Source organism: Crocuta crocuta, unplaced genomic scaffold, assembly GCF_008692635.1.
Source record: "Crocuta crocuta isolate KB4526 unplaced genomic scaffold, BGI_CrCroc_1.0 scaffold258, whole genome shotgun sequence".
Taxonomy (NCBI): domain Eukaryota; kingdom Metazoa; phylum Chordata; class Mammalia; order Carnivora; family Hyaenidae; genus Crocuta; species Crocuta crocuta.
In genome coordinates, this window is record NW_027532842.1 from 3245708 (window position 1) to 3269586 (window position 23879).

At 50.4% G+C, this 23879-nt stretch overlaps 1 pseudogene; it reads left to right on the forward strand.

The window, feature by feature from the left end:
- The first annotated feature begins 17635 nt into the window (after positions 1 to 17635).
- Positions 17636 to 21259, forward strand: LOC144216128 (large ribosomal subunit protein uL24-like; annotated as a pseudogene).
- The last annotated feature ends 2620 nt before the right edge of the window (positions 21260 to 23879 follow it).

Genomic DNA, 23879 nt, shown 5'->3' on the forward strand with positions numbered 1-23879 from the left:
TGCATTCTTTTCCGAGTTTTCTTGAGAAACAATTAGCAACATCCCTGTGTACGTTTAAGGCACACGGCGTGATGGTTGGGTTTATGTATGCTGTGAAGTGGACATCACGAGAGGTTCAGCGAGCATCCATCTTCTCATAGACACCGTAAGAAGACAAAAACTTCCCGTCGTGCTGAGAACTCGCAGGGTCTAGTTTCTTGACCATTTTCTTGTATATCACATCGCAGTGTTAGCTGTGTTTTGTCATGGTGCACATAACGTCCCTGGGACTTTTTAAAAACAAATTTTAATGTTTATTTTTGAGAGAGGGAGACGGAGTGAGGGGGAGGGTCAGAGAGAGCAGAGACACAGAATCAGAAGCAGCTCCAGGCTCTGAGCTGTCAGCACAGAGCCGGACGTGGGGCTCGAACTCACAAACTGCGAGATCATGACCTGAGCCGAAGTCAGACACCCACTAAACTGACTGAGCCCCCCAGGCACCCCCTAGGACTTCTTTACCTCATAACTGCAAGTTTGTACCTTTTGACCACCTTCCTCCAAATTCCCCTCCCCTTACCCTAAAATATATTACTAAAATTAATTTCACCAGTTTAGTTTTACTTTAAGTTTATTTTGAGGGGGAGACAGAGAGCATAGGTGCATGCGAACACAAGCAGGGGAGGGGCAGAGAGAGAGGGAGAGAATCCCAAACAGACTCCACACTCTGTCAGCACAGAGTCCCCCATGGGGCTCTATCCCAGGAACCGTGAGATCATGATCTGAGCCGAGATCAAGAGTTGGAGGCTCAACCGACTGAGCCATCCGGGTGCCCCTTTTTACTTTTTTTTAAATGTGGTTATCAGAAAATTTGAAACACTCTGCGTCCCACCTCGTATTCCTGTCAGACCACAGCACCTGTCACCTCACCTCTTCGCTTCACAGCACTTTCCAGGCCAGACCGTCCTGACGTCGTGCTTCCTGGTCTTCCGACGGCTTTGATCATTACCTGCATTAAAGAAAAAGACTTTGTCATTAAAGAAATTGTTCCCAGTTTCTTAGTAAATTAAGTTCAGACCAAGACCAGTGTGGTCTGACCCCTACTCAGGTTTTCTGGGTGGCTCTGTGGTCCCATTTACCCTGTGTGACTCCGGCCGCTCCCCTCCCCCCCACACACGCTCCCAGGCCCTGCCTCCACACACGTGCCCGTTGCAGCTTGTGATGCGCTCCCTTCTGTGCGTGGCCACAGTGTCCCATATTTGGAAGCATCGCTTGAATGCTGCCATTCTCTGGCTCATAGCCCCCACTTTGAAGAGAACGACCCACCTCGTAAGCGTGGATCTCAGCAGGCCTCCATATTTGCTTTTATTATGTCTCTGACCTGGCCACCCTCACAGTCCAGAGAACCGTCTTCAATCAGCACCTTGCAGTTTCGAGCCCGCTCGTGCCCTGGGTCTGCAGCTCGCGCCGTCCGCGGACTGAGGGCACCTCATGTCACTTCTGCAACGGGGACCTCTGTTTTCTCGTGCGCTTCTCTGGTGCGGTGGTGGGTTATAAACAGGGCAAGGAGTGGGGGGACGTGCCACCATGCAGCATCACCTCTTTTTGGGGAATCTTTACCAACCCCCAGGGCTGAGCACTTCTTTTTTCTCTTTTGAAAGGTTTTATTAAATTCTACTTTCACGGCCATGGATATGTTCCGGGAAGAAGAAAAACTTGCCAGGTACGTGCTTGATTTAAAATCAGACATTAAACATCAGAGATTCTAGGGACGTCCGGGGGGCTTAGTTGGTTAAGCATCCGGCTTCAGCTCAGGTCATGATCTCACGGTTCGTGGGTTCGAGCCCCGCGTCGGGCTCTGTGCTGACAGCTCAGAGCCTGGAGCCTGCTTCCGATTCTGTGTCTCCCTCTCTCTGTGACTCTCACACTCTCTCCCTCTCTCTCTAAGATGAATGAACATTCATTCAGGATGCCACACCTCATCTAGTTATGCCTCCTTGGCATACCTTTCTTCTTGTTTTTAGACCGGGGCTGTGGGTTTGCGGGAAGAAGATCGCCAAGGTAAAGCGCCCTTCTCTCGTGTCATAGCGAGGCTGCATACTGTCAGCATGACTTGTGGCTGTTGCCGTTGACCTTGTCCACCTGGCCTAAGCGTAGTGTTTGTCAGGTTCCTCCACAGGAAAGTTGCTTGCTCTTCCCTCTCTACCGCAGTCGCTGGGCAGAAGTCACATGCACAGCCCACATGCAAGGCGTGGGCAGGTCTCTGCTCCAGTTATTTTTGAGCTGGCCGGGAAATGAGGGGTCTCTGGTGCTGCTTAGGGAGGCCTCGAGGGTGGAAAGAAGGGACTGTAGGGGATTTGGAAGTATCTCTCAAGATACTGAGCACTATGGGGGCGCCTGGGTGGCTCAGTTGGTTAAGCATCCGACTTTGGCCCAGGTCATGATCTCACGGCTCGTGGGTTCGAGCCCCGCGTCGGGCTGAGTGCTGACAGCTCAGAGCCTGCAGCCTGCTTCAGGTTCTGTGTCTCCCTCTCTCTCTCTGACCCTCCCCTGTTCACACTGTCTCTCTCTCTCTCTCTCAGAAATAAATAAAACATTTTTTAAAAAAAGATACTGTGCACTATGAGCAGATTTTCAAACACTGGAGTCCTCACGCTGCAAACTAGCTATTGCACTTTCTGGCGAAAAGAGAACGCCGTCTGCAAACTCTATAGCTGTTGCTTCCGAACTCGGTTTCCATTCTTTGGTATGTTAAAGTGGGCTGTTGCTTTATGAGTCCTCAAATGTTTGAAGCCTTAGATAAGTGGGTAGTTTAAATTTGTCATTAACAAACCTGAATTTCAGCTCCTAAGGGTGCCTCGCTTGTTCGCCACGCCTGTAGCACCCACGTTACAGTTACAGCGAAGTCCCATGAATTCAGACTTAACTGACTTGGGATGCACTCGATTCAATGGAGCTGCAGTTAACTTGGCACTTTTTACATAAGGAATAAGTCTCTTACATCGACAGCTAAAAATGAAAAAAAAAAAACATCTAAAAATGGAAAGGGGGGATATCTCAGCTGTAGGCGGAAGTGTGCTCTTTCCAAGTTGCCTTAAGCCCTTGTAGGACGCACCGGCACCTTCCACTGACCGATGGGTTGCTCTCCTGTGTGGTCACTGAAACGAGAATTTGCCCAGCACCTACAGTGTGCATGATGCACAGGCAGGCTCCAGACTGCTCCTTTGCAACGCCTGATTTTATCTTTTCATAATCCAGGCGTTTGGGTTACACAGCCGAGCAAACTCCTACCCAGGCACAGGCTGCAAGTCACGAAGCGAGAGCTTTTTCTCTCAAGTCCCTCTTCTCCGCCCACTGAAAGAGAGGTTGCAACTCTTCAGGGTCCTGGCTAGAAAGCTCTGCCGTCGTACAGTGTAAATCTACTCCGTTGAACTATGCTAGCAATTAATTTCTATGGCAACGCAAAAGCTCTTTAGAAGTTGAACGTGTAAATGCAGCGCCTACCGGCTGCAAAAGGCCCAGGGTGAGAGATGGTACGATGCAATCGGACGGGAGGCGAAGGCTAGCCCTTCCAGACCGGCCACCTCCCAGCACACGGCGGAGGCCATGCCTCCAACCAGGAGGGGGTGGCGGCACACAACGTGCTTCAGGATTTCCATCTGAGCCCTGGTGACTCACCTGCACATCACGCTTTGAAGTTGGGCTGCTGTGCAAACTTCCACCTTGATCCTGAAACGTTTTCTGTTTTAAGGGTGAATCCTATGACAGCCCTTCCTTGGATGGCCCAAAACCTGATCACCAGTTTGAGAGGTCACCTTAGAAATATCTACCGCTCACACTCTGATGTAGTGACTGTTGTCCAATGTCAAGGTCCTGAGGGTGGAGGCAGCTGTTAAAAATAAAGGACGTTCCGGGGCACCTGGGTGGCGGCTCAGTCGGTTAAGCGTCCGATTCTTGATTTTGGCTCCGGTCATGATCTCACGGTTCTCACAGACCTCATGAACCGTGAGATCATGACCTCCACTGGGCTGTGCGCTGACAGTGCGGAGCCTGCTTGGGATTCTGTTTCTTCCTCTCTCTCTCTCTCTCTGCCCCTCCCCTGCTCACACTCTCTCTGTCTCTCTCTCTCTCTCTCAAAATAAATACATAAACATTAAAAAAAAAAAGAAGAAAGAAAGAGGGTTCTCATTTCCTCTTACCTGTAAGTCATTCCAAAGGATACCATGTCCATGTATCATGCAATGTATCATGATTTCGACCCGAAATCATGGAAGCTTGAGTTGGAAAGTCCTTATCCATGTTTTTCTGATATAAGGATCGCTTCCATCTTCTGTCTAGCCCCTGCTTGAATGCTTCCATGATGGGGACCTCACTACTCCACTTGTGACTGTAAATGATTGCTTTCGGTGGTGATTTGTCCCTGCCTTTCTTCCCAGCCAGACTGCAGAAACTCGGCAGAGGGGGACCGTCTCTTCATTTGTTATCTTTAATCTCTACGTGAATATTAAGGCCAGCACAATGCACGCAATATGGATACTTTTTTTCCTCCCTTTTGCTCAGTGAATATTTCTTCAGCGTGTGCTACAGGCCAGGCACTGTTTTCTGTGCTCGGAATCCATCAGTTACCTTGCTGGCTGTCTCTCTTGGCTGACATTCTAAGGAGGGGAAGAATGAACAGTAAAATGAAGAAATGACATACTTTCAGATGGCGATACATGCTATGAAGAGAAAAAACCCAGGTGAATGGAAGACATGCGGCTGAAGTGAGCTGTGTGAGGGAGGTGGTCAAGGAGGGCTTCTCCGGGGAGGCGTGGCAGGCAGCACAGGGACTCGGTGCCCTGTGTGGGTTGTTGAGAGACCACACATCTCCTTTGGTGGTCATCACCGAGGACGGCTGTGCGGGGCGATGCCCCCTGAGCGAGCTGGCCGGACCTCCACTCCCCTCTTCCTGCAACAAAAGCACTGATACATACTAGGGCGCACATGACACTAATTTTTTTTTTTAATTTTTTAAATGTTTAGTTTTGAGAGAGAGAGACAGAGCACAAGCGGGGGGGGGGGGGGCAGGGGTAGAGAGAAAAGGAGACGCAGAATGCGAAGCAGGCTCCAGGCTCTGAGCTGTCAGCACAGAGCCCAATGCAGGGCTCGAACTCATGAACCATGAGATCCTGACCTGAGCCGAAGTCGGACGCTTGACCGACTGGGCCCCCCAAGCGCCCCGGGGCTCACACGCTACTAATGTAGAGGGAGGCCGGCTGGGTCACACAGCGGATGGAACCAAGCAGGCCGAGGTCCGTGCTCGCCGCTTACCAGCGCGGAAGACCCGAATCCATTCCTTCATCTCGGACCCTCGGTTTGCCCTGCTTACCTCCCTGGGCAGTCGCGGGCTTCAGAGGCTGCGCCGCCGCCGCGTGCGCTCCGTAGGCTGTGGGTCCGTGTGGACACGCAGAGCCTGGCTGCACGTGCCCGGGGGCCAACGAGAAGCCCTGGGAGCGAGTGGGCCGTCTACGTTCAGAGGCCCCTCTCGACGCCAGCTTCTGTGCGCTCTGTGCTGAGGGGTCCCCCCCGCCGGCAGCACATAGCCCCGCGTCCCGCACCTTCACCACGTAGGTGCCCGCCTTCCCCAGGCCGGGCTGCGGCTCACGCTGTCCCCCCCAACCCACCAGGAATTCCACCCCCCCGGGAACGCCTGGTCCCAGCCGGGCAAGCCCTGCTCACCCCTGGGGTCCCAGCCCCGCTCCTCCAAGTCCTTTCCTCCCCCCCCCCCCCCCCCCCCCCCCCCCCCCCCCCCCCCCNCATTCATGCCTCTTCCCTAGTGTGGTGTCACGTGAGGCTCGTTTGCTAGCTTTTCTCTTCCCTCCGAGTCCAGGGAGCGCACGTGACTGACTGTGCAGGGAGCGCACGTGACTGTCCGGGGAGCGCACGTGACGGCTGGCCACGTGACAGCGCCGCGCCTTTGTCTCCCTGCGTCCCCGCGGTAGCGCTTTGCTCTCGCACATGTCGCCTTCATTACAAGTTTGCCATCTGACTCTCAGAACGACCTTATGGGACGAAAGAGGCATAGACCGCTCCCATCTGATACGTGAAGACAAACTGAGGTGAAGGGACTTACCTCCTCGCGTGTAGCTGGCAAATGGCGAACAGCACACCAGACACCAGAACGCGCACCCCAGGGTCCCCACCCCCCGCCGACACCCGCACTCGGCCTCGGCACACTCTGTGCGCGGATCACACGGCTCGTCCTGGAAGCACAGAAAAGGGCTGCTCCCCCCGTCCACGCACCTGCCCTCCCCAGGAGGGGGCTTCACCACAGGCCACATTCATTCAACGAACCTCCCTTGGGAGGTTTCCGTGTCCGAGTCCGATGAAGGTGAGTAACTCTGCTTTCCTCTGTGGGACCTTCAGAGAGACCAGGAGTTACCAAGCAGGAACTCGGCAAGGTTGCCAACTGTTTTACATCTGTGGTCTGGTTACTCTTCTCCTTGACCTTGACCGAGACCGACGTTCTTGGTTCATGCTATCGTACCAGCCGTGCCAGCCATCCTCTGGATCCGAGCTGTTTACTTTCAAATTTCCATTTTAATTTCTAAACAGGGAACCTCATCCGTGGGGCCCTCTCCGTTCCGGTCCCTGGATCCAACATTACACGTCTCGGCAGAAAGTCTCACGTGTCCTTCGGGATTCATACACCGCAGGCTGGAGAACTTGACATGGAAATTCGGTTAGAGATTGGGACAATCTCCACCTGAAACAATTTCTTTGGTTTCCGCAGTCGAGTGAAATTGTGACTAACGTTTATTGAACGTCGACTTTATGTCGGGCATTATTCACATGTCTGTCCACTCGCTCCTCCCAGACTTTCAGAGTAGATACTGTAGTTACCCCGATTCCACNTATTCTGCCCACGCGGATCCCGGAGCAGACCAGGGGTCACCCCCTGCGATTTTGTGTGCGGGCACCCACCAGCGATCAGAAATGTGTGTTCTGACCCTGTCTCTGCCTTTGTCTTCCGGTCTGACATCTGCTTCCCCGTTTGTCACATTTCCCTTGTCACCATCTGACATCTGACGTGGCCGGGCGGCCAGGGAAGAGAGAACTGGAGGACCCGTGGGCCAGACCCTGAGTTGAATCAGCTTCTCCCAGGCCGGTTCCTGCCCCTGGGAGGACCCTACGCTCTGTCCCAGCCACTTTGCGGTAAGAACTATACTCAGTGCGGGATTATTTTCACGTAACTTAATGGGTGGGATTTCCTATCGTGAAGAAGAACGGACTTCTTAGAAACATCGTGTATCGTTGACAAAAATGCCTGTTCTCCAAAGGTGCCACCCTGAGTGGTCACACTGGGCGCCAGGCCTGCGGGTCTCTAAGAAGCATGGCTTTCTCTGGCAAGGTGCAGGGCTGTCCCGCCAGGAAGGGGCAGAGCCCCTGCTCAGCCCACATGTGTAGACCCCATGTGGTCAGGGTCAGTGCCTGTCCTGGGCATTGCCACACCCACAGAGGCCTCGCGCAGGGAGGTTTGTGGATGAACCGGGCAGGGACTGGCACAGTGCGGTCCAAGCAAAGCCCCAAGCTAACGAGAGAATCCTCACCCGGTTCCCCGCCCTCCGCCCCCCGCCCCTCAGTCCGTCGTCTCTGTCTCGGTTTTGTGGCCACCCCTCCTTTCCTCCACTTTCCTCCTGGCTTTCTTTGCTCCTTCTGTTTCTTATTCGCTTCCCGACCCGAAAGCCACACTGCTTTTCACTGCACCTTCTTTGTCTCTTGGATCCCTTTCCCACAGCTCTCTTCTGTCGCCCTTTGGCCAGGTTTTCGTTGGTGGCTGAATTTCAAGGGTCTGACTGTGTACTTCCCCCCCACCTCCACCCTGGGGACACAGGAGTCCTGCTCCCTTCATTTCCATCCTTCTCTCTTCTCTTTCGTATCTGATCCTCCCCCGCTCCCCCAGCCCTGCGGGGCCACTCGCTTTCCCCCCTCAAATGCTCCTCTTACACCGCACCCCGGCTCTCAGGCTCCTCAGGCCCCCAACCCCCCAGGGAAGGCCCACATTAGCGCCCCACCCTCCACCTGAGCTTGGCTTCTCTTTCTATGTTCTCTTTTTATTTATTTATTTTTTTATTGTGCTGCACGTTCTCACTTGTGGAACCCACACCGGGCCGAAAGGACTGGGAGCCATTTGAGGACAGGCCCGGGCTCCTCTGTCTCTCAGTCCCCAAATCAGCGCCCCGCCTGTGCAGGTGGCCGTCCAGGGCCCCTTCTACAGCCTTGAACGCCCTGCCCTTCCCCCACCTGCTCCCGTTGGCCCCTCCCCCCCTCGTCTTTCCCTGATGTGCCGAATGGAGGGGACTCTATCAACCGTGCTGTCCCTCATGGCCCCGTGGGTCCCACTCGCCTTCATGCCTCTTTCCGGCCCTCTCCGTGTCCAGGACGCCTTCTCCATGCTGAAATGTCTGAGTCCCTCCCTAGCTCAGAGCGTGCCTCACTGATCCCAGGCCGGAACCCAAGGTTCTTCCCCCCCCAATACAAAACACAAAGGAGAGCAGGGAGGGGGTAGTCGGGGAGAGGGAGTGACACTTCTCCAGGGCTGCTGTGTCCCAGGGATCAGGCAGACCTGCCATGAGAGACATCAGAAGGGACACAAACCATACTTGCTCATCAAAGCAGGTTTCTTCAGACTTTTAAGGTTGTGTACCCCCTCAGTAAAGAATTAGGTAACGCACCCCCTTGATGTATATACATCAATCTATTACTATATATCTATGACCCAACTAATAATAAAACATTTGTTGTCAGACAGAATGGGAAAATAGAAGAAAAACACGAAATAAACATTTAAATGGCTAAAAGGATAAAACACCTTTTCTCTCGCTCAACTATTTATTTTTTAATTTAATTTATTAAAATAATCTCCAGGCCCCATGTGAGACTCAAACTCACAACCCTGAGATCAAGAGTCACGTGCACTACCAACTGAGCGAAAGTATTTATTAATAATTTTTAGTGAATGCAATCTGACTGTATAGACATCATACTTTTTTCCCCCCAGACCCTATGTTCGTGTTTGGTAACACAGTATCTAGAAGAACTGGTTCGGGAATTTAGCTTATGTTGGTTCTTGGCTATCAGCGTCTCTGAGTCTGGTTTTTCTCCATACTCACTTCTGTGTCCACCCACCAACGATACACGGCGCTGTTTCAATTTAGCTACAAATTCCCACCTTCTCTGATGTCGGTCCATTTCTGCATGCTAAGAGCTCTTTCAGCTTTACATTTTTTAAGAAAATTTTTAACATTTATTTATTTTTGAGAGACAGAGAGACAGAGCCCGAGCAGGGGAGGGGCAGAGAGAGAGGGAGACACAGAATCCGAAGCAGGCTCCAGGCTCCGAGTGGTGAGCACAGGGCCCAACGCGGGGCGCAAACTCACGAGCCATGAGATCATGACCTGAGCCGAAGTTGGCACTTAACCAACTGCTTAACCAACACAGGCGCCCTCCAATTTTACATTTTTTGATGAATGGTTTCAAAACACTGTAAGATGTGGTAGATTTTCATGTAATTAGAAAATTCTGTTTCCACTTTCAGTGTCATGTGTGAGAATTTTGGTAGGTTGCAACTATAAATCTCACCTTTCGCCAACAAAAATACCTAACAGTAAGACATTTATCCAAACATCCCATTTTCAAAATTCTGTCTCAATAGCACACATTTCCTCTAGGGGAAAAAAAAAAAAAAGAATTGGGGGCGCCTGAGTGGCTCAATCGGCGTCTGACTCTTAATTTCTGTTCATGCCATGATCTCACAGTTCATGAGACGGAGCCCCACACTGACAGCAAGGAGCCTGCTTGGGATTCTCTCTCTCTCTCTCTCTCTCTCTCTCTCTGCCCCTCCCCCGCTTGCTCATGTACAAGCACACACACACGCTCTTTCTCTCTGTCTCAAAATAAACATGAAAAGAAAAAGAATTCTGTTTCCACTTATTGTTAAAGCATCTTTCTCTTGAAATGATGGATGTGCTGGCTTTTCTAGAATAAATGCTGGGGGCCTGGGCCTGCCAGGTGGGATCAGGGCCTGGCTGCTTCCCTTGCTGGTGGTTGATGAGGGTTCGCCCAGGGAGCCGCAGAGGGTCTCAGCTGCCACTCTGTGTCCACTTCCGCTGTCAGTGCTCAGGTCCCCCCTTCCCACCCAGCTGCGATTTTCTTAAAGCCAGCTGTCAGTCTCTTCAAGGTTCCGCATTCTTGACATTAAATAATAAAATCCTTAAGTCCGCTTAACCAGACCCACACAAACTGCGATAAGTCACAATGTAATTGCAAACGGACGGACATGGGAGGGTTCCCCCCACATCCTTCTTTGAGGATCACCCTCTCCTTTGAGTGGCTCTTCTCACCTACCACACGACGTGTGAGGTTGACATGAGGGGTGGGTGAGGGTGCCCGCACCCATCGGTATTTTAACTATTTGCAAAGGTTTTCTTTGTTTTGGGGTTTTTTTGTTTTGTTTTGTTTTCAGGGGGTTAGTTTTTAGGAAAACATGGATAGAATTCTAATTTTTTCCCCACCATCCAAAGAGCCTGCCGAGGGCGGCCCCCTGGGGGCGGCGGGGGGGGCACCAGGGGCACCATGGGGCGTGCGCGTTTGCTGCACTAACTCCCCAGCGTCACAGTGGTTGAACTGTCCCCTCTTCCCCACCCAGCTGTGGTGACAAGGCCCAGGGTGCCCTCCTCGATGGGACAGCTGACCGTGTCACCCTCCTGCTCTGTAAGCCCTCTGGTTCCTCGTGGCCAACTGACTGGAGCCCAGATCCCTTGGTCCGACTTCCACTTGCAGCCCCACCACCCACGGCCTTGGGGACTTCACCCACCTGCCAACTCCACCTGCGGCTTGTGCCGCCCGGACGTGTGTTCCTGCGGTTCCCTCCATCCCTGCACCCAGGACTGCAGGGCAAGCGCTCACCGCCCCGTACCCTTCCCCGACTACCCATGTCCCTCGGCTCTAAGGCATCAGAGCAGGGGCGCCTGGGGGGCTCCGTCGGTTAAGCGCTGACTTCAACTCAGGTCACGATCCCCCGGTTTGTAGGTTCGAGCCCCGTGTGGGGCTCTGTGCTGACAGCTCAGAGCCTGGAGCTGCTTTGGATTCTGTGTCTCCCTCTCTCTCTGCCCCTCCCCTGCTCACGCTCTCTGCCTCTCTGTCTTAAACGTAAGTAAACATTTTTAAAAAACTTTTCTAAAGGCGTCAGTGCTGAGCGGAACGGGGCTGGTGCCCTCTCTCATCTCTGTATCCCCTTCCTCGGCAGCCAGGTCTGGCGGGTGTGTCTGTACAGTGGATTTCAGTTTTGAACAAAAGCGGACTCTCTCCTGCACCTGGTCTCCCACAGCCCCATGATGTGTCGCCTGGGGGCAGAGGCTGCTCGGGGTCCCTCCCCTTCCCTCTCTTCCTGTCCTTCTCCGTGGGGGGGAGAGAAGATGTGGGGCTGCATCCTCAAGGAGCTGTGACCCACAGGGTGACAGCCTTGACCAAACGCGGGCGACTCCGGAGTAGCCGGGGGGATGGTAGCAAGCGGAGGAACCGGTTCGATTTTTCTACAAACTGAAGCGGACCAGCATCAGAATCCAGGAGCCCGGTGCCTTCCGAATGCGCTCCTGCGCTGGGCCGAGGGGGTCGGGGGTGGGGGATGCGAAGACGCGTGTCGCCTTCTCCCGCCCTCTGGCGGCTGGAGGGAGGGAGTGCCCACCCTCGCTTGCGCCCCTGCGTTTGCAGCCCCCTGCCCGGCGCAGGTTCTCTGAAGCTGCGGACATCTTAGGCATGGAGGGGAGTGGGCTCACCCCCTCCCCCGGGCTCTGCAGAGCTCCCTCGGCTCGGATACACTGGAAAAGCAAAGTGTGCAAACACGGTCGACCTTCCCCGCGGGCATCTCTCCATCTCAGTAACCAAGACAGCAGCCCCGCTTCTCCGGGCACCGCACGTGAGTTTCGCATCCACGCTATAGGGCTCTTTGAATGTCAGTGTTATTGAGGTTTTCATAATTATGTACCTTCAAAAGATGTTCAATGTAATTCTGATCATACTCCTCTAAAAATGCCTCAGATTAAAAGCTTTTGCTGGCTCTTTACACCGCGGGCCTGCAATTATAGAAAATGAACTGCATTTTAGCTTTCCATTGAAATTAATAACAACGGTTCCCCAGTTGACTCTGTGAATAGTTAATGGAACAAACAGGATACTTCAGTGCAATATGGGTTGGAAAGCCATTTGAGCGAGATTCTGGGTTTCAAATGGGAAAATAATTCATACAATGCAAACCTGTCTCATACACGCTCCGAGCAGGAGGTGTTTCTCTGAAATAAAAATGGAGCTATTTAGCGAATGATCAGCCGAACCCCGGTCTGCGTTGGTACTCTACTGAAAACTGAACTCAGGTAAGTAATCTAGCACACGGCGGTGAGCGCTGCAAGACACCTTACGGGCCATGGAGACAGACCTCCGCGCCCGACAACGGAGAGTCACGTTCAACCAGGTTGAGCATCCTCCATGGACACAGGGCTGGAAAAGGAAAGAGCTAGAAGTAGAGTCCAGCCGACTGACCCAGAGCAAACCAAACCCTACAAAGTGAGCGTTCTCCTTCCCATTTTATTTTTATTTTTTTAAGGGTTTTTTTTTTAATTTGTTTCTAGGAGAGAGAGAGAGCGAGCGTGAGCAGGGGAGGGTCAGAGAGAGAGGGAGATACAGACTCTGAAATAGGCTCCAGGCTCTGAGCTGGCAGTCAGCACAGAGCCTGATGTGGGGCTCGAACCCAAGAACCGCGAGATCAGGACCTAAGTGAAAGTCGGACGCTTAACCGACTAAGCCACCCAGGCGCCCCTCTCCTTCCCATTTTATAGATGTAGAATTAAGTCAAGTAATTTGCCTGATGTACCTCCTCCTCCTCCAGCCAGGCTGTCCCTCCAGATTTGAGACACCCACGGTACAGATATAGGCTCAGGATGCCCGTGTCTCCATCCTTCCTCCATCGTCTGGCTCTTCCCACCCCTGCTCCTGACTTCATGCCTGGTCCTGGAGCTGAGAAGGGACCTTAGGGACACTTGGTCGGCTTAGGACATTCAATTTTGACTCTTTCCCCACCAAACCCAAACCGACCTGCTTCCGGGGGGAGGGGGGTCAGGGGGTGGAGGCACAGGTCTTTATAAGGTGTAGGCATAGGGAGAAATTTCAAAATTAGGTTAGTCAGGGTGCTGGTGGTTAAAAGAAAACTGAGAGGGATAAGGATGAAAAGAATTTAAACAATTGTTGAGAAAGACGCGTAAGAGGCGAAGACCCTTCTCTGGCTCTCCTCACTCAGAAATTCAACTGTGGAAGGACAATTGTGTCTCCTTGTGACATTGCACACTGTAGGTGTTCACACTCACTCTTTATGTCACTCACCCATGACACACTAGGAAGAGTGTCATAGAATGAGCAACATAGAAACATTACATCTAGAACCTGGTAGAACATTCTGGAGATATTAGAGGCAGTTATGGACATTGCACAGGCTCAACTGCATGGGGATTCAGCCCAATACAAACACCTTTGTAAGAACTCCCCCAGCTTCTCCGAACTGGGGATCAAATGGTCCTCAATCAGTCCCCATGACAAAAATGATTTTTAAAACAAGATTTCTCAGATATGGAATAAATGCTGTTACACTCAGAGCTGTTAAGATGTGGTTGGAGGGGCGCCTGGGGGGCTCAGTCGGTTAAGCGCCTGACTTCAGCTCAGGTCATGATCTCCCAGTTTGTGGGTTCGAGCCCCGCGTCGGAATCTGTGCTGACAGCCAGCTCAGAGCCTGGAGCCTGCTTCTCATTCTGTATCTCCCTCTCTCTCTGCCCTCCTCCCCTGCTCATGCTGTCTCTCTCTCTCTCTTTCTCTCTCTCAGAAATAAATAAAACATTAAAAAAAAGATGTGGTTGGTAAATGATATTACCCAATTTTCAGTGCTTGAGGGTCAAGGGAGAAGAGGTATAATGTTGTGAGTCAGAGCTCTATCTTTGGGGTAGCTCTCCGTGACTATTTACCTCAAAACGGCACAAATGTAGGTGTGTGTGTGTGGCAGGGGGGGAGGGGGGAGCTAATAGGTTAGATGACCAAATATCAGGACCAGAGAAAGATCCCGATAAGTTGATAGGGAACAGATAAGTTTTAAAAAGTAAAACGCCTCGTTTCACTTCAGAGAATTAACTGCGTAAAGACAAGACGGGGGTACTGCTGGAAACTCGAGGCAGCCACAAATCCCGAGTGAATTACCGTGTCACTCATTTCTCATGCAGTTTCCAGCTGTACTAAGCCTGTTGGAGCAGAGGCTATAGAAGGGCGGGCATGGCACCCTTTGTCCTGGGCCCACGGCATCGAGTTCTTGTGGGGTCTGCACTGTGTCCAGAAGGCAGCTCTGAAAACTGTGTCATCTGAGGTACGACTGAGGAAAGTAGACCTGCTCGTGCTGGGAGAGCCCAGGGCACACACCTTGCTGTGGTCATATGCAAGGCTGCCTTCCAGAAGCAAGCGGATGCGTTCTGCATCTTCCCGAGTGCTGGGTGGGGGTTGGTGTTGGGAATCATGGGGAGGTGGGTTGGGACTCGGGGCGAGGGAGGGGGAGTCCCTTACAATCCCAGGCACTTTGGCATGTAACCAAATCTCTGGAAAGTTCCATATACAGACCAGGTGGGTATAGGGAGGAGACCGGCCCTGGGGGAGAAGCTGGAAGGGATGGTATCTGAGGGCCTTGCTCACTGTGAGATGCTGGCTGGTGCTGCCGGGACCGAGAAGTGTTTTCAGGGACCATCTCCATCAAGTCCTCCATGCTCCTTTGGGCAGCACCGGGGCTTGCGGAGAAGTTTCTGGTGGGGAATATTTGAGGGAAGAGTGATGGAGCACCATTCGCACTTGAGGTCACAGCAACAAGGGTAAAGGCTTCTCCTCCCGCCCCCTCTCCTTTCTTTCTAGAAGGAAGGTAGGTCTGACTGAGAAAAGCATCACAGAACCGAGCTAGCTGTTGTAGGGCCCTGGTGGCAATCGGCTCAAAGCACGATTACCGGGGACCGTTGTCGGGAAAAGAGAACAGCTCTACAGAGCCCGTTGCTGTGCTGACGGTCCCTACGGTGGGGTCCCTCGGCACTTTCTGGGCTGGAGCTGCCTTTATTAATGGAACTCGGCTAATAGTGACAGGGCCGTGGGCCGCGTGGTCTGCTCCCCAACGAGGGATGGAGGGCAGAGGGTAGGAGAGAGTGGGGAGCTGTGGACCACGGGCGTGTCCGAGCTCGGGACAGCGGCAGGTGAAGACCAACCACCCGTTTAGTGACTTCCCAGAGTTGGGCAGAGGCAGGACCAGGGTCCCGATGCCCAATCTCAATCCAGTGCTGTCCCCGCCTCCTCACTGTCCCCACCACACAGGCTGACAGATAAGACAGGGGGTGGCGAGGTCTGGGGAAAGGTGACGGATCGCGGTCAAGACGATCTAATGCAGAGCTACGAGCCTTGTTGGGGGTACAGAGGGACATCGGCCATTCCTGTCATGACCATTGATGTCTCCTTGCCGCAGCGCTGGTTACCCGCCCTCCTTTCCCTGCACTGGGGCTGGTTCCGTGTTGTAAATATTGCTGATCCTCAGGAGGGAACATGGGCAGAGCACCAGATGGGCTGGGCATGGGGTGGAGCTGGGAAAAGGGAACCTGGAGCCAGATGTGACCTGTGGCAGCCATTTTCTACACTCAGCCTTGGTTTCCTTGCCCAGTAATGGCGCCTGCTTCAAGGTCTGCTGTTAGAGGTCTGTTGTTAGCCAAATAATGATTGTGATAAGCTTTGTGGCCAAAGGCATATGGGATCTCCTCGTGGTAGAAGGTCACCTGCCAAGGGTCCGCAATTGACACGCACAAGCCATCCGGGGATGCCGAGTCGTTTAGGGGAGCCTGCCTGGCTGTCTCCTCATTGCAATGCTCCCCTCCCTCACCTGGGGCTCTGGGTGGCCGGCCATCTGTGCCAGCGTGACTGAACAGTCTCTTGTGACAGCCTGCAAATTTTCCTCCAGTCCTGAGCCAGCATGTCTTCTATTACTTGACCGAGACAGACGTCTGGAAAACACCACCTTCGAAACACACCACATAGACGCCTCAGTCCATGCAGACAGCCTCCTGAGCCACACCTTGTTTGAAAAGTGAGCCAAGAGGTTACTCGTTCAGAGAGTCACCACACTGGCATTCCACCAAGGCGAATTGATTTCTGACTCATGCGTTGAACTCGACTTGTCAGTGGTGTTCTGGGAACCTGCGTCCGGCAAAGGAGCTGAGGGGAAGCCCTGATGGGGAGCGCCTCGCACTGCCCATGGTCTAAATACTCCATCTGTGGCCAACTTCCGGCCATCAACATGGTGTCACTGAACGCAGAGTTGGCTCTTGGGGGCTGGTAGGACCCAGCTTTAGCTCAACACTGCTTGAGATCAAGACCAATATCCATGATAGTGTCTTGGGCAGGATGTTCTCCAAGAAACCATGCAGCTCTGCCCTCTCTCATTCTCTGATTTTAAAGCATCTGAAGCACGGTGACTGAGCTAAGTTGTGTGCCAAGACCAGAGGGACCCTGAGAATGGGTGTCTGGGTGCATGAATGGACAGGTGGTCGTGTGCTCTGTGGTCCTCCTTACTTATTTTCCCTGACGATGAACATTTTCCAAAACTTTGAAGACTAGATGATGGAACAGGACACGTGTGGAGGGGCTTTGGGACCCTCTTCATATTTTGTTCCTTGGCCCCGGGTTGGCTCCATGACTTGCTTTTGCCACTGACTGGGGAGTGTGCCCCTCCCTGGGGGAGAATGTCTCATGGCAGTGATCAAGGAAGGTGCCAGCCGCCGGTTCAGCCAGGGGAGCCTATCAGCCCTCAGCAACAATGAAGTCTAGGACCTTCAGCCTGACCATCCCCAGATCCAGCTTCTTCAATGTATTTTAAGCTAGAAAAGGGATTGACAATGGAGCATGATGTTTTTATAACATTTAAAACACAAAACATAATCGGGGTACCTGGCTCGCTCCGCCAGTCAAGCATCCAACTTTTGGTTTCGGCTCGGGTCACCATCTCATGGCTCATGGGTTCAAGTCCCATGCTGGACTCCATGCTGAATTGTGCAGAGCCTGCTTGGGATTCTCTGTCTCCCTCTCTCTGTCTGCCCTTCCCCTGCTCATGCGCTCTCTCTCTCACACACACACAAAATAAACAAACTTAAAAAAATGTAAATATAACATACACAAATAAAAATGCACAGACCATCAGTGTATGACTTGATGAATTTCAAAGAGACCACGCCCAAGGGCACTGCCACAACTAACCTTTCTCTTAATTTGGCTGAGCTAATGGGTATGTGTGCTTCCCAGGCGCCTATGCCCCTTTCCTTCCTGAGCACAGAAATTTCTGCACCGGATGGGTTTTGCAGCCTGGGGGTCGCCACTGTGAACGCGTCAGGCCTGACTGGGCCAAGAAGAGAAACTCTAGCCCCGGGTGGGGTTGACGGGGCACTGCAATGGCCAGGAGTCCTCCCAGGTTGACGCAGAGCTTGTCCAGACGGGAAGGCCCCCTGGGATATGGTGACCTTGAGCTAGAACCAAGGAAGGATGGAGCCAACAGCAGCTCCTGCCCTCTGGCATCATGGAGATGGAGCTGGTGAACTGAGCCAGAGAGAAAGCTCATTTCTCCCCAGCCTCGCTGCACCTCGGGGAGACTCAGCCCACCCACCGAGGACACCCTGCCGTGCAGCTGAAGCCTGGAAACTGGGGGCTGACGCCAGTTACAGACCTGCCCCTACATCCCCTGCCACTTCCTCCTGAAAGCCCTCCATCTCCTCCCTGCGCCCACAGATGACCGCTTCCTCCTGTGTGATCCGCATGCGATGCTTACACTGTACGCCGTTAGCCCGGCAAACATTGATGGGGTGCTGCTGGCCTTCCCGCGGTGAACAAGACTGATGCTCTCACCGTGGAGCTGACGGGTTGGGCCCCACAGACGCGTGTAGCCAAGGGGAATCGGAGTCCAGGTTCACAGAAGGCTTCTTTGAGGAGGACTCAGTGGGGTCGAGCAAATGGCTGGAGACGGTCCAGAGAGAGTGCGAAAAAGCCCAAGGAAAGAAGAGCTCAGGTACGTTCCAGGAAGCAGGGGACCCAGTAAGAGAGTCGCAGGGAGACCTGGGTGGCCACCTGTGGCTGCGAAGGGTTGGGATCAGAGAAGGGAGGCTCTTGCCCAAAACCAGGGTGAGTTTATCCCAGGGCTACGGGAAAGCCCTTGAAGGCAAGTAAGCCCAGAGCATGACACGATCTGCTTGTGCTCCAAACAGATCATTTTTGGCTCTCTTGGATACGTTCTCAGTGCAGCAAGGCCCTTACCACTTGCTGTGGGCTCCTTGTGGGCAGGGCGGTGTCCCTCCCCTGGGGACACTTAGCGGAAGTGTCCGTGGGGGGAGGGGGAGCTCAGCAACCTTGAACGTTTAATTCACCCACCATGCCCTCTAGACAAAATAAGGTCAGCAATCTTGCCTCTGCTTTGGCATAAATTCCAGCTGAGAAGGCAGGTGGACATTCCACCGTCTCTTGAAAACCTTCAAAGATTCCATTTTCCTCTAGAAAGACTAGAGTTTAAAAAAAAATGCTCTTGTAAGTTTTGGGAACGTGCTTGCTCTGCCCCTGGCTTGTTTTTTTAAACTACCTTTCCATTTTAAAGATTCTATAATATGTAATAGAAACAAAACTACACCTGTAAGATTGAGGCGTAATAATAAAATGAACACTGTGAACCCACCACCGAGCCTGAGAACAAGAAGGTCACCAAGGTCACAAGAACAAGAATGTCCATCCCTGAATGCACCCTCCTGCCTCATCCTCAACTCTCAGGTAACCACTTTTCTAAATTTTCTCTTTATCAACTCTTTGCTGTGCAGATATGACTATTTCTTATTGATGTTTTTAAATTGTTCTTTATTTTTAAAAATTTTTTTAAATGTTTTTATTTCTGAGACAGAGATAGAGAGAGTGAGTGAGCAGGGGAGGGTCAGAGAGAGAGGGAGACACAGAATCCAAAGCAGGTTCCAGGCTCTGAGCTGTCAGCACAGAGCTGGACGCGGGGCTCAAACCCACGAACTGCGAGATCATGACCCGAGCCGAAGTTGGACGCTTACCCGACTGAGCCACCCAGGCGCCCCTTTAAATTGTTCTTTAAAATTAATCCTTTATTGGGGCACCTGGGTGGCTCAGTCAGTTAAGCGTCCGACTTCGGCTCAGGTCATGACTTCGCAGTTCGTGAGTTCGAGCCCTACGTCGGGCTCTGTGCTGACAGCTAGTCAGCTGAGAGCTGAGCCTGGAGCCTGTCTTTGGATTCTGTATCTCTCTCTCTCTGACCCTCCCCTGCTCGCACTGTCTCTCTCTGACTCTCAAAAGTAAATAAAAAACATAAATAAATAAATAAATAAATAAATAAATAAATAAATCCTTTATTAATTACATAAATTCTGAAAACCAATTTCCAGCTTGTGAATAAACTCTATTTTGGGGGTACCTGGGAGGCTCAGTCAGTTAAGCATCCAACTGTTGATTTTGGCTCATGTCATGATCTCATACTTCATGGGATTGAGCCCCACATTGGGCTCTGCACTGAACATGGAGCCTACTTGGGATTCTTTCTCTCCCTCTCTCTCTGCTCCTCTCCCACTCGTCCATGTGCACACACAGGTGCATGGGCTCTCTCTCACTCTCTCTCAAAATAAGTAAACATTTAAAAACAAAACTCTATTTGAAATAATATGGATTTATAAAAGAGTTGCAAAGATAGTAGAGAGAATTACCATCTACTCTTCACTCAGTTTTCCCTACTGTTCACATCTTACATCCCCAAGGTGCATTTGTCATAACTGAGAAGCCAGCGTTGGTATATGTTACTATTAACTAAGCTCTAGACTTTCTTCAGATTTCACCAATTTTTCTAGCAATGTCTTTTTGCTGTTTCAGGAGCCAGTCCAAGATACCACTGTGCATTCCCTGCAAATTGTCTTAATTCCCTTTATGTTGTCTCTTGATAAATGGAATTCTTAATTGTAATGTAGTTGCCTTTTTCATGTATAATTAGTACTTTGGGGAACTTGCTGAAGAAGTTCTTCCTTATACCTATGCCATGACGATGCTCTTCTATATTTAGGTTTTGCCTTTCACATTAGTCTTTCTTCAGTCAGAACTGATCTTTGTGTATCGTGTCAGATGGAGATCCAATTTCATTCCCCCCCCCAATAATAGCTGCATAATGAGACTTTATGTTTAACCTGAAAGCCCCTCTGCTTTTTTTCTTCTTTAAGAATTCTTTGTCTATTCTTGACTCTTTACGCTTATATAAAATCTTAGATTCAGCTTGCTTACATAAACCTGTTGGGATTTTGATTGGAATTGCACTGAGATTACTCAGAGAGAATTGACATCTTTACAATATTACATTTACAATGCCAATATCTTCTACCCATGAACTTCATGTTTTCTACATTGATTTTGGTCTTTTAAGCTTTTTTATGCTTTATTTCTTTCTGAGAGAGAGAGAGAGAGAGAGATAGAGAAAGAGCATGAGCAGGGGAGGGTCAGAGAGAGAGGGAGATACAGAATCTGAAACAGGCTCCGGGCTCTGAGCTAGCTGTCAGCACAGAGCCTAATGCGGAACTCAAACCCACGAACCATGAGATCATGACCTGAGCCGAACTTGGACGCTTAACCAACTGAGCCACCCAGGCGCCCCAATTTTGGTCTTTTAAAATATGCATTGAGTCTTCCTTTTTGTGGCCACTACTAAAGTACCAGCAGCCAAAACGAAGTTTAAGCCCTTTGTGACTTCTGACCAATGTAAGGACCATAAAGGGCACGGCAGTGCCCCTTCCCACATTTGCAGAAAGATTCTGTCTCCCCTCTTCCCAAAGAGCTGAGACAGATGTCCAGGGCTCCCTCTGCCCCCATCTGAAAGGAGGATTACATTTGGGTTGTGCAAGGACACTGCAAAGGTCAGCAAGCTGGCAGCATTGTCCGGGATGACAAGGGCTATGTCATCTACACTGAACAGACGCAGCAGAAGGCTAGTGGCACAGCTGTCTGTGTGGCATTCACCCTAGCAAAGTCCTTATCACTAGACCAAAACCGGACAAAGATGTCCAAAAGATCCTTGAACGTAAAGTCAAATCTTGTCAAGAGGAAATGAAAAGGAAATATATAGAAGAAATATAAAGAAGAAACAATTGAGAAGATGCAAGAATAAAGTAATCCTAAACTTGTATTAAAAATGACTAAAATGAGGGGCGCCTGGGTGGCTCAGTGGGGTAAGTGTCCAACTTTGGCTCAGGTCATGATCTCACTGTTCGTGATCTCTGCGCCCCCCCCGCCCCTCCCCTGTTTCTACTTTCAATTTCTCTCTCTCTCAAAAGTAAATAAACATTTTCTTAAAAATCACTAAAATGAATAATTAAATGTTTCAATTACTTCTAATTTTTTCTCCAAGAAGAAAAAATGTGTTTTTGTTAGGTTTATTCCTACACATTTGATGCTTTTGCTGTAACTGTAAATAGTATATTTTTATATTACATTTCTAAGTTTATTGCTAATGCATAGAAATCCAATACGTTGTTTTAATTCTTTAAATTGAGAAAATTCACAAATCATTGAAGTTGTCCTTTTAATGTGTACAATCTAGGGCGTTCACAAAGTTGTACAACTGTCACCGCTAATTCTAGAACATTTTTTTCATCACCCCACAGAGAACCCCTGTACCTCTTAACGATCAATCCCTAATTGTCTCCTTCCCCAGACGGCAACTAATTTACTTTCTATCTCTGTGGATTTGCCTATCCTGCACACTTTGTACAAATAAAATTATACAATTGTCAGTCTCTTATGACTGGCTCTTTGCACTTAACATTATATTTTCAAGGTTCACTTACATTTAGCATGTATCGGTACATCATTGCTTTTTTACAGCTGAATAATATTCCATTGTGTGGATATCCCATACTTTGTTTACCTAGTCATCAGTTGATGGCATGTAGATGGTTTCCATGTTGGCTATTATGAAAAATGCTGGTATGAACCTTCATGTACAAATTTTTGTGTAAACATAGGTGTTCAGTTCTTCAGGATGAATACTTAGGAGTGTAATTGCCAGGTCATATAGTAATTCCGTGCTTAACTTTCAGATACACTGTCAAACTGTTTTTCTTCATCTCTATATATTTAAGTTTATTTATTTATTTTGAAAGAGAGAGAGAGAGAGAGCACAAGCAGGGAAGGGTCAGAGAGAGCAGGAGAGAGAATCCTAAGCAGGCTGCGTGATGTCAGCATGGAGCCCAAGGTAGGGCTCAAACCCACCAACCGTGACATCATGACCTGAGCCCAAATCAAGAGTCAACTGACGTTTGGCGCCTGGATGGCTCAGTCGGGGCACCGGTAACCCAGTCCAACTTTGGCTCAGGTCACCATTTCACCATTAATGAGTTAGAACCCCACGTCAGGCTCTGTGCTGACAGCTCAGAGCCTGGAGCCTGCTTTGGATTCTGTGTCTCCCTCTCTCTCTGACCCTCCCCTGCTCGTGCTGTTTCTCTCTCTCAGAAATAAATAAAAAACATTAAATAAAAAAACAAATAAAAGCCCTGCTTAAAAAAAAACTTAAAAACAATCTTAAATACCAATCTCAAATGCAGAAGGAAGTAAACGCATTGGCAATAAAAGGGGGAAATTGTGGTGGATAAATTTTTAAATATCTGTGCAGAAATACAATTTTGCAACAAAACAAAACTTTGAAACCGGGTAAGAGATCATGAAAAAGCTATGCTCAACCACCCAAATGATTGAAATCAGAAGACTGACAATATCAAGTGTCGGTGAGGACAGGGAATGCCTGGAACTCTCACATGTTGCTCAGTGAGAGTGTAAATTCACTTACCCACTTTGACGAAGCATTTGGGACTAACTACCCAAGCTACCCATGCACGTAGAATGTGACCCAGCCAAAAAGGAGGGCGTATATCTCTCAAAAGAATGGAAAAGACACGGCATTTTTATTTGCAGTAGCCAGGAATATTCTCTTTTTTTTAAATTTTTTTAAATGCTTATTTATTTTTGAGAGAGAGACAGAGCTTGAGCAGGGGAGGAGCAGAGAGAGAGAGGGAGACACAGAATCCGAAGCAGGCTCCAGGCTCTGAGCCGTCAGCACAGAGCCCGACGCGGGGCTCAAACCCACGAACCGTGAGATCATGACCTGAGCCAAAGTTGGAGGCTTAACCGACTGATCCACCCAGGCGCCCCTGGCCAAGGAGATTCTTAACAGCTTTAATCACAATAACCAAAAGCTGGAAGCAACGCAAGTGTCCATCAGCGGGGGGATAGTTGCATGAACCGTAATGTATTCCAGCGATGGGCTACCACTCAGCAAGAACAAGGAATGGATCACAGAGGTAGGCAGTGACATAGATGCTTCTCCACATACTTGGTGCCACAAAAGAAATAAGACTCTGACAAGTAAATACCCTGTGATTGTATTTATATGACCTACAAGAACAGGTGAAGCAATTGATGGTTAAAAACATTCTACGGAGTTACTCTGGGGAGTGGGTATTTGACCAGTAGGAGACCCAAAGGAATTTTTAGGGTACTGGAAATGTTCCGTCTTAACCCGGATTATGGCTACACAAGTATAAGCTTGCGTTTCACTGAGCTGCACACTTCAGACCTGTGCCGTTTATGTGAGTTACAGCTCGGTAACAAATAAAACTAGTAAGTCAACAAAAATGTTAAGGTAAATATGAATGGCAGAACTTTCTTTTAATTCACTCAACAAACATTCGTGAAGTACTTATTGTGAGCTGGGTGCTGAGGACACCTCACTG